Source organism: Pongo pygmaeus, chromosome X (genome assembly GCF_028885625.2).
Source record: "Pongo pygmaeus isolate AG05252 chromosome X, NHGRI_mPonPyg2-v2.0_pri, whole genome shotgun sequence".
NCBI lineage: Eukaryota > Metazoa > Chordata > Mammalia > Primates > Hominidae > Pongo > Pongo pygmaeus.
The window spans coordinates 81,634,409-81,644,461 of record NC_072396.2 but is presented as its reverse complement, the minus strand read 5'-3'; positions in this window follow the sequence as shown (position 1 = coordinate 81,644,461).

Genomic DNA, 10,053 nt, shown 5'->3' with positions numbered 1-10,053 from the left:
TGAAGTGGTGTTAACCTTTATCAAAAGGTTTTTCTGCATCTATTGAGATAATCATGTGGTTTTTGTGATTGGTTCTGTTTATTTGATGGATTACATTTATTGATTTGCATATGTTGAGCCAGCCTTGCATCCCAAGGATAAAGCCAGCTTGATCGTGGTGGATAAGCTTTCTGATATGCTGCTGGGTTCGGTTTGCCAGTATTTTATTAAGGATTTTCGCATCAATGTTCATCAGGGATATTGGCCTGAAATGGTCTTTATTTTCTTGTGTTTCTGCCAGGTTTTGGTATCAGGATAATGCTGGCCTCATAGAATGAGTAGGGAGGACTCCCTGTTTGTCTATTTTTTGGAATAGTTTCAGAAGGAATGGTACCAGCTCGTCTTTGTACCTCTCGTACAATTCGGCTGTGAATCCGTCTGGTCCTGGGCTTTTTTCGTTCGTAGGCTATTAATTACTGCCTCAATTTCAGAACTTGTTATTGGTCTATTCGGGGATTCGACTTCTTTCTGGTTCAGTCTTTGGAGGGTCTATGTGTCCAGGAATTTATCCATTTCTTCTAGATTTTTTAGTTTATTTGTGTAGAGGTGTTTATAGTATTCTCTGATGGTAGTTTGTATTTCTGTGGGATCAGTAGTGATATCCCCTTTATCATTTGTTATTGTGTCTATTTGATTCTTCTCTCTTTTCTTCTTTATTAGTCTGGCTAGTGGTCTATTTTGTTAATCTTTTCATAAAACCAGGAGGTGTCCTGGATTAATTAATTTTTGAAGGGTTTTTCATGTCTCTATCTCCTTCAATTCAACTCTGATCTTAGTTATTTCTTGTCTTCTGCTAGCTTTTGAATTTGTTTGCTCTTGCTTCTCTAGTTTCTTTAATTCTAATGTTAGTGTGTCAAATTTAGATCTTTCCTGATTTCTTTTGGGCATTTAGTGTTCTAAATTTCCTTCTAAACACTGCTTTAGCTGTGTCCCAGAGATTCTGGTACATTGTGTCTTTGTCCTCATTGGTTTCAAAGAACATCTTTAATTCTGCCTTCATTTAGATATTTACCCAGTAGTCATTAAGGCACAGGTTGTTCAGTTTCCAGGTAGTTGTGTGGTTTTGGGTGAGTTTCTTAATCCTAAGTTCTAATTTGATTTCACTGTGGTCTGAGAGACTGTTTGTTATGATTTCCGTTCTTTTGCATTTGCTTAGAAGTGTTTTACTTCCAATTATGAGGTCAATTTTAGAATAAGTATGATATGGTGCTAAGAAGAATGTGTATTCTGTTGATTTGGGGTGGAGAGTTCTGTAGATGTCTGTTAGGTCCACTTGATCCAGACCTGAGTTCAAACTCTGAATATCCTTGTTAATTTTTTGTCTCATTGATCTGTCTAATATTGACAGTGGGGTGTTAAACTCTCCCAGTATTATTGTGTGGGATTCTAAGTCTCTTTGTAGGTCTCTAAGAACTTGTTTTATGAATCTGGGTGCTCCTGTATTGGGTGTATATATGTTTAGGATAATTAGCTCTTCTTGTTTCATTGATCCCTTTACTATTATGTAATGCCCTTATTTGTCTTTTTTGATCCTTGTTGGTTTAAAGTCTGTTTTATTAAAGACTAGAATTGCAACCCCTGCTTTTTTTTTTTTTTTTTTTTGCTTTCCATTTGCTTGTTAAATATTGCTCGATTCCTTTATTTTGAGCCTATATGTGTCTTTGCATGTGAGATGCATCTCCTGAAGACAACACACGGATGGGTTTTGACTCTATCCAATTTGCCAGTCTGTGTCTTTTAATTGGAGTATTTAGCCCATTTACATTTAAGGTTAATATTGTTATGTGTGAATTTGATCCTGTCATTATGATGCTAGCTGGTAATTTTGCCCATTAGTTGATGTAGTTTCTTCATAGTGTCAATGGTCTTTACAATTTGGTAGGTTTTTACAGTGGCTGGTGCCATTTTTCTTTTCCATATTTAGTGCTTCCTTCAGGAGCTCTTGTAAAGCAGGCCTAGCAGTGATAAAATCTCTCAGCATTTGCTTGTCTGTACTGGATTTTATTTCTCCTTCACTTATGAAGCTTAGTTTGGCTGGATATGAAATTCTGGGTTAAGAAAATTTTTTAAAGAATATTGAATATTGGTCCCCACTCTCTTCTGGCTTGTAGGGTTTCTGCTGAGAGATCTGCTGTTAGTATGATGGGCTTTTCTTTGTGTGTAACCCGGCCTTTCTTTCTGGCTGCCCTTAACATTTTTTCCTTCATTTCAACCTTGGTGAATCTGACAATTATGTGTCTTGGGGTTGTTCTTCTTAAGTAGGCTGTGCGTACTTGCAGAGGGCATTATTAATATAGAAATTACAAGGAATCTTAAAAGGTCCTAGAACTAATAAGTGAGCTTATCAAGTCCATAGGATACAAGGTCAACATATAAAAATCAACCATATTTTTATACTAACAATGAACTCATGAAACAAAATTTTAAAATACAATCACATTTACAATTACTCCAAACAGAATTAAATACTTAGTTATGAATCAAAAAACACATATGCAGGACTATTATGCTAAAAATTACAAGTGTTGACCAAAGAAGAACAAAGAAATTGATGAAGCGACAAATTATATTCATGGAGTAAATGATTAAACATAGTAAAGATGTCATTTTTCTGCAAATTAATCTATAGGTATAACACAATATCAAAATCTCAGCAAGGGTTTTTGTAGACAGAGAAAAGTTTATTCTAAAATTTATGTGGAAACACATGAGACTTAGAATATCTAAGACAATATTGAAAAGGAAAATAAAGTGGAACAATCACTCTACCCAATTTTATGAATTTATAAATTGCTAGATTAATAATCACAATGTGCTATTGGCATATGTATAGACATGTGGATCACTGAAAATAAACAGAAACTTCTAGTAGATCCATACACTTATACCCACCTGATCTTTGACAAAGGTACAAAAGCCAGTCAGTGAAGGAAGATAGCCTTTTCAACAAATGATACCAAAACAATTAGAATCCACAGGCAAAATAACAATAATAATCTCCATCAGTGCCTCATACCTTATACAAATATATATATATATATATATATATATTTTTGAGATGGAGTCTTGCTCTGTCACCAGGCTGGAGTGCAGTGACATGATATCGGCTCACAGCAACCTCCGCCTCCCAGGTTCAAGCAATTCTACTGCCTCAGCCTACCAGGTAGCTGGAATTACAGGCACACACCACCACGCCCAGCTAATTGTTGTATTTTTAGTAGAGACAGGGTTTCACCATGTTGGCCAGGATGGTCTCAATCTCTTGACCTCATGATCTACCCACCTCGGCCTCCCAAAGTGCTGGGATTACAGGTGTGAGCCACCACGCCCGGCCACCTTATACAAATATTAACTCAAAATGGGTCACAGAGTTAAATATAAAACATAGAACTATAAAATCTTTAGAAAAAAGCACAGGAAATCTTCAGGATCCAGGATCCTGGATCTTCAGGATCTTCAGGATCTTCAGGATCCAGGGCTGAGCAAAAATGTCTTAAAGTTGACATCAAAAGCATAAGCCATAGGAGAAAAAATTGATAAATTGGACCTCATTAAATTAAAAATGTTTGTTCTGCAAAATAGCCTGTTGAGAATAAGAAAAGACAAGCTACAGATTTAGAGAAAATATTTGCCAAGACATATCTGACAAAGGACAGGTGTCAAAAATATATAAAGGATCCTCCAAATGCAATAATAATAATAGCAATCCAATTAGAAAATGGACAATAAAATTATAAATGAAAAAGGAGTCATTATAACTGTTACCACATAAACAGAAAGAACCATAAGAGATTACTATAAATAATTATATGCCAACAAATTGTATAACCTACAAGAAATGGATCAATTCCTAGAAACATACAACCTATGAAGGCTAAATAATAAAGAAATAGAAAATGTGAACATACCAATATGGAGTAATGAAATTGAATTGCTAATCAAAAACTTCCCAATAAAGAAAACTTTAGGACTAAATAGCTTTACTGGTAAATTCTATCAAACGTTTAAAGATTAATTTTTAACAATCTTTCTCAAGTTATTCCAAAAAAATTGAAGAAGAGGAAATCTTTTTAAACTCATTTTACAAGGCCAGAATTGCCCTCATACCCAAACCAGGTAAGAATGCTGCAATAAAAGAAAATTCTTTTTTCAAAGAAAAAAATCCAAAAGACAGAAACTTCAAAAACAAGGAACATAAGCCCATACAGGTGAGGAAAACAAAATATGCAAGAACTTTGGCAACTCAAGAAGCTACAGTGTCTTCTTACCTCCAAGCAACTGCACTAGTTTCCCAGCAATGGTTCTTATCCAGGCTGAAATGGCTGAAATGTCAGAATTCATAATATGGATAGGAACAAATGTAATTGATATTCAGGAGAAAGTTGAAACCCAATCCAAAGAACCTAAGAAATAAAAACAAAAAAATACTGGAAATAAAAGATGAGATGATCATTTTAAGAAAAAAAAACACAGATGATAGAGATGAAATATTCACCTCAATAATTTTATTATATACTAGCAAGTATTAACAGAAGAATCAATCAAGCCAAGGAAACAATATCAGAACTTGGAGAACAGTTTTTCAAATAAACGCAATCAGAAAAAAATAAAGAAAAACCAAAAAGAAGAATAAAGAGAACTTCTAAGAAACATGGGATTATGTAGAGAGACAAAATCTATGACTCACTGGCATCTCTGAAAGAGAGGGAGAAAAACCAAGCAACTTGGGAAATATACTTGAGGATACTATCGACAAAAATTTCCCCAACCTCACTAGGGAGGCCAACATTTAAATCTAGGAAATGCAGAGAACCCCAGCAAGATACTATACAAGATAACCATTCCCAAGACACATTGTCATCAGATTCTCCAAGGTCAATATGAAAGAAAAAATATTAAAAGCAGCTAGAGAGAAGGAGCAGCTTACCTACAAAGGGAACCTTATCAGGTTAACAGTGGACTTCTCAGCAGAAACTCTATAAGCCAGAAGAGATTTGGGGCCCATATTCAGCATTCTTAAAGAAAAGAAATTCCAATCAAGAATTTTCTATTTTTTTTATTTTATTATTATTATTATTATTATACTTTAGGTTTTATGGTACATGTATGCAATGAGCAGGTAAGTTACATATGTATACATGTGACATGCTGGTGTGCTGCACCCACTAACTCGTCATCTAGCATTAGGTATATCTCCCAATGCTATCCCTTCCCCCTCCCCCCACCCCACAACAGTCCCCAAAGTGTGATGTTCCCCTTCCTGTGTCCATGTGTTCTCATTGTTCAATTCCCACCTATGAGTGAGAATATGCGGTGTTTGGTTTTTTGTTCTTGCGATAGTTTACTGAGAATGATGATTTCCAATTTCATCCATGTCCCTACAAAGGACGTGAACTCATCATTTTTTATGGCTGCATAGTATTCCATGGTGTATATGTGCCACATTTTCTTAATCCAGTCTATCATTGTTGGACATTTGGGTTGGTTCCAAGTCTTTGCTATTGTGAATAATGCCACAATAAACATATGTGTGCATGTGTCTTTATAGCAGCATGATTTATAGTCCTTTGGGTATATACCCAGTAATGGGATGTCTGGGTTGAATGGAATTTCCAGTTCTAGATCCCTGAGGAATCGCCACACTGACTTCCACAATGGTTGAACTAGTTTACAGTCCCACCAACAGTGTAAAAGTGTTCCTATTTCTCCACATCCTCTCCAGCACCTGTTGTTTCCTGACTTTTTAATGATTGCCATTCTAACTGGTGTGAGATGGTATCTCATTGTGGTTTTGATTTGCATTTCTCTGATGGCCAGTGATGGTGAGCATTTTTTCATGTTTTTTGGCTGCATAAATGTCTTGTTTTGAGAAGTGTCTGTTCATGTCCTTCGCCCGCTTTTTGATGGTGTTGTTTGTTTTTTTCTTGTAAATTTGTTGGAGTTCATTGTAGATTCTGGATATTAGCCCTTTGTCAGATGAGTAGGTTGCGAAAATTTTCTCCCATTTTGTAGGTTGCCTGTTCACTCTGATGATAGTATGGTAGTTTCTTTTGCTGTGCAGAAGCTCAGCAAAATTAGAGTTGAATTAGATCCCATTTGTCAATTTTGGCTTTTGTTGCATTGCTTTTGGTGTTTTAGACATGAAGTCCTTGCCCATGCCTATGTCCTGAATGGTAATGCTTAGGTTTTCTTCTAGGGTTTTCATGGTTCTTCTCCTTCACTTATGATTCTTAGCTTGGCTTGATAGAAAATTCTTGATTGGAAAAGAACTTCCAATCAAGAATTTTCTATCAAGCCAAGCTAAGAATCATAAGTGAAGGAGAAGTAAGATCCTTTTCAGACAAGCAAATGCTAAATGCATTCATTATCATCAGACCTGCCTTATAAGAAGTCCTTCAGGGAGTGCTAAATATGGAAAGGAAACACGGCTACTTGCCACCACAAAAATATACTTAAGTATGAAGACAATGGACACTATAAAGGAACCACACAATCAAGTCTGTATAATAACCAGCTAACAATACAATAACAGGATCAAGCCTATACATATAAATATTAACCTTGAATTTAAATGGGCTAAATATCCCAATTAAAAGGCATAGAGTGGCAAGCTGAATAAAGAGGCAGGATCCAACTGTATGTTATCTACAAGAGACCTGTCTCACGTGCAGTGACATCCATAGGCTCAAAGTAAAGGGATGGAGAAAAATCTACCAAGCAAATTGAAAACAGAAAATAGCTGGAGTTCCTATTCTAATTTCAAAAAAGTCAGACTTAAGACCAACAATGATCTAAAAAGACAAAGAAGGGCATTACATAATGATAAAGGATTCAATTGAATAAGAACACCCAACTATCTTAAATATATATGTACCCAATACAAGAGCACCCAGATTCATTAAGCAAGTTCTTAGAGACCAACAAAGACACTCAGATAACCATACAATAATTGTGGGAGATCTGAACACCCCACTGATGGTATTAGATCATTGAGGTGGAAAACTAACAAAGATATTCAAGATCTGAACTCAACATTTGACCAAATGAACATCTACAGAAGAGACCAAGTAGACATCTACAGAACTCTCCACCTCAAAACAACAGAATGTACATTCTCTTCATCTGCACAGGGCATCTACTCTAAAACTGACCACACAATTGGCCATAAAACAATCCTCAGCAAATTCAAAAAACAAAACCAAACAAAATCATACCAAACACATTCTCATACCACAGTGCAATAAAAATAGAAATCAATACTAAGAAAATTGTTCAAAACCATACAATTACATAAAAATTAAACAACCTACTCCAGAATGACTTTTGGGTAAACATTGAAATTAAGACAGAAATCAAGACACTCTTTGAAATTAATGAGAACAAAGATATAATACATCAGAATCTCTGGGACACAGACAAAGCAGTAAGAGGGAACTTTATAGCACTAAATGCTCACATCAAAAAGTTAGAAATATCTCAAATTAACAACCTAACATCACACATAGAAGAACCGGGGAAACAAGAGCAAACCAACCCCAAAGCTAAAAGAAGACAAGAAATAACCAAAATTAGAGATGAACTGAAGGAAATTAAAATGCAAAAAAAAAAAAAAAACCATTTAAAAGATCAATGAATCCAGGGGTTGCTTCCTTGAAACAATTAATAAGATTTTTAGATTACAGAATGCTGGCTAGATTAATGAAGCATAAAGAGAGAAGATCTAAATAAACATAATCAGAAATGACAAAAGAGACATTATCACCAACCCTACAATAATACAGAAAACCCTCAGAGACTGCTACAAACACCTCTATGCACTAAAATAGAAAACTTAGAAGAAATGGATAAATTCTTCAAAAGATACAAGATCTCAAGATTGAACCAGGAGGAAATTATATACCTGAATAGACCATAAAAGAGTTCTAAAATTGAGTCAGTAATAAAAAGCCTGCCAACCAGAAAATGCCCAGGACCATATGGATTTACAGCTGAATTCTACCAGATGTATAAAGAAGAGTTGGTACCATTCCTACTGGAACTATTCTAAAAAGTTGAGAAGGAGGGATTCCTTTCTTAATTCATTCTGTGAGGCCAGCCTCATCCTGATACCAAAATCTGGCAGAGACACAACAACAAAATAAAACTTCAGGCCAATATTCTTGATGAACATATATGTAAAAATACTAAAAAAAAAAAAAAAAAAATACAAGGAAACCAAATCCACCAGCACATCAAAAAGCTAGTCTACCATGACCAAGTAGGTTTTATCCCTGGAATTCAAGATTGGTTCAATGTACGCAAATCAAAAAAAGTGATTCACCACATAAACAATGAAAAACAAAAGCCGCATTATCATATCAATAGATGCAGAAAAAGCTTTTGATAAAATTCAACATCCCTTCATGTTAAAAACCCTCTACAAAGGAGGCATTGAAGAAACATACCTCAAAATAATAAGAGCCAACTATGACAAACCCATAGCCAACATCATACTGAATGGGCAAAACCTAGAAGCATTCCCTTTGAGAACCAGCACAAGACAGGGATACCCACTGTCACCACTCCTATTCAACATAATACTGGAAGTCCTGCACAGAGCAATCAGGCAAGAGAAAGAAATAAAAGGTAACCAAATAGGAAGAGAGGAAGTCAAGCTAGCTCTCTTTGCAGATTATATAATTTTATACCAAGAAAACCCTATAGTCTCTCCCCCACAGCTCCTAGCTCTGATAAACTTCAGGAAAGTTTCAGGATACAAAATCAATGTACAAAAATCAGTAACATCCAAGCTGAGAGTCAAATCAGAATGCAATCCCATTTACAATAGCCACAAAAAGAATAAAATACCTAGGAATAAAGTTAACAAGGAAGATGAAGGATCTCTACAATGAGAATTACAAAACACTGCTGAAAGAAATCAGAGATGACACAAACGGAAAAACATCTCAAGCTCATGGATAAAAAGAATAAATATTGTTAAAATCACAATACTGCCCAAAGCAATTAACAGTTTCAATGCTATCCATATCAAATTCCCAGTGGCATTCTTCACAAAATTAAGAAAAAAAAATTTTTTAATTCATATTGAAATGAAACAGAGCCCAAAACCCAAGGCAATCCTAGGCAAGAAGAACAAAGCTGGAGGCATCAGATTACCAACTTCAAACTATACTTCAAGACTACAGTGACCAAAAAAGGATGGTACTGGTACAAAAATAGACACATAGAACAATGGAGCAGAAAAGAAAGCCCAGAAATAAAGCCACACACCTACAACTATCTGATCTTCAACAAAGATGAGAAAAACAAGCAATGGGAAAAGGAGTCCCTATTCAACAAATTGTGCCAGGATAACTGGCTACCCATATGCAGAAGAATGAAACTGGATCCCTTCCTTAATCCATATACAAAAATCAATTCAATATGGATTAAAGACTTAAACCTAAGACCTAAAACTATAAAAGCCCTGAAAGATACCTAGGAAATACCATTCTGGACATAGGCCTGGAAAAATTTCATGATGAAGATGCCAAAAGTAATTGCAACAAAAAGAACAATAGACAAATGGGACCTAATTAAACTAAAGAGCTCCTGCACAACAAAAGGAACTATCAACAGAGTAAACAGCCAGTCTACAGAATGGGAGAAAATATGCATTTGACAAAGGTCTAACATCCAGAATCTATGAGAAACTCAAACGAATTTACAAGCAAAAAACAAACAACTTCATTAAAAGGTGGACAAATGACATGAATAGACATTTCAAAAGAAGACATATGTATGACCAACAAGCATATTAAAAAATGCTCAACATCACTAATCATCAGAGAAATGCAAATCAAAACTACAATGAGATACCATCTCACACCAGTCAGAATGGCTGTCATTAAAGAGTCAAAAAATAACAGATGTTGGTGAGGTTGTGAGGAAGGGGGAATGTTTATATGCTGTTGGTGGGAATAAAAATTAGTTTAGCCATTGTGGAAAGCAATGTAGAGATTTCCCAAAGAACTT